Source organism: Mus caroli, chromosome 4, assembly GCF_900094665.2.
Source record: "Mus caroli chromosome 4, CAROLI_EIJ_v1.1, whole genome shotgun sequence".
Classification (NCBI taxonomy): Eukaryota; Metazoa; Chordata; class Mammalia; order Rodentia; family Muridae; genus Mus; species Mus caroli.
Genome location: NC_034573.1, coordinates 35,197,556 through 35,199,521, shown reverse-complemented (window position 1 = coordinate 35,199,521; position 1,966 = coordinate 35,197,556).

Genomic DNA, 1,966 nt, shown 5'->3' with positions numbered 1-1,966 from the left:
CCTTCTGCATGCACACCTATGTGAGCTGGGTACAGGGGCCTGCATAGCACTTGGGTGTATATATATATATATATATATATATATATATATATATACATATATACATATATAAATATATATATATATTATACATGTACACATGTTAACATACATGCATGCACCTGCTTTTATCCTATGCTCTAGTTTCTGGATCAGTCTCTGCTAGTGGCAGGCTAGGATGGGCAGGGTGGGGATGGGATGCTGTGGACTGGGTTCTTGTCTCCTTTCTTTGAAGCATGGTCTCTGTATGTAGTCCTAGCTGTCCTGGAGCTTGAAGTAGAACAGGCTGGCCTCGAACTCAGATCCTCCCAAGTGCTGGGGTTAAAGTTGTCTCCTTTTCATGTTTAAGGATTCCTGTCTTCTGCAGTCTTTGCAGAGCTACCTGAGGCAGTGAGAATTCTAAAAGTGCAGCGTGGGTGGAGAGCAGAGGGCAGCTTGGCGGGAGATGTTCTCCACTCCCACAAACCGTGGCTGGAAATCTGGCACCAGGTGTCTAGTGTTCTGCCTTGAGTCACAGGTTGACAACAGGCAGGGACTCAGTGATGGCTGCCTGATTCACTATGGAGCCTCCCAGCCCGGGGGAGGGATGTCCCGGAAAGGGGCATCTCTCTGGGCCAAGGACTATGAGAGGCTTCATGTATTGGTTCTATATACCTATGAGCCTATGGGCAGGCTCTTATTACATGAAGTGTCTGTAGGCAAGAATGTAATTACAAGCTGTGTGTGTGTATGTGTGTGTGTGTGTATGTGTGTATACATGTGTATGCATGCATGTGCCTGAGCAATTGTGAATCTTTTGCTAAATGTCAATGTTAGGATTCTCTCCATGTAAGTTTGACAGGCCTGGAATTTGCTATATAGGCTGACCTCAAATTCACAGAAATCTACCTGCCTCTTCCTCCCACAAGCTGGGATCACAAGTGTTCGCCACACTACTATGTCTGGCTTTTTCTTTCTTTTAGTATTTTTGTTTTTATGATTATTTATTGGAGTGGGGGAGGGGGCATGCCACAGTGCATGTGTGGAGGTCAGAGGGTATGACCTCTGACTTCCTCTTCCACCAGGTGGGTCCCTGTCACCTCCGTTCCTCAGGTCTGGAGGAAAGTGCTGAGTCCCCTCACTGTGTTTATTTTTCCGAGCAAAGGTCTCCTGTAGCCCATCACTGATGTGTAGCCAAGAGTGACCTTGAACTCCTCGATCCTTGGGTCTCCAATGCCCCCTTACTGAGACTTTAGGCTTGGTTCCTCTCTACCTTTCATATGCTAATCCTTGTTTCTGACAGCCATTCTCTGAGGAAGAGTCCCCAGAATTCTTAGCTCTTCCAGATTAAGTCCTCCTGAAAATGTAGTTTCTTGGTCTTCTCTGGCAATGAATGCTTCTATACAGACTGGGGGTGGGGGAAACACCCCCATTTCTCCCAGTTGTAAGGAAGCAGGGCTCAGGCTTCTATACCCGTTTCCAGATGATTGGTTGATTGATTGATTGTTTTGATGCCAGGTATCAAACTCAGGACCTTGGACATACTAGGTAAGGATTTTACTGTTGAGCCACAACCTCAGCCCAGTTTCCCAGGTACTAAATGAAGCATTAAACTTGTGTGTGATGGTTCATGCCTGTAATCCCATCACTTGAGAGGTTTAGGTAAAAGTTGTCAAGAACTGGAGGCCAGCCTGGGCTACATAGTGAATTGAAGGCCAGTTTGGGCTACAGTTTGTGTGACCTTGTCTCAAAAACAAACAAAAATCAACCAAATCAACCAATGAAACAAACAAACAAACAAAAAACCAAAATAAATGAATGAATGAATGAATGAATGAATGCAGCACTGGGAAGGGATGGCACTCAATGGTAGAATACATGCTTAGAATGCCATGCCCCAGGCCTGAGCAGAAAGAGAAAAAGAAGAAGGGAGGAAGGGAGGGAGGGA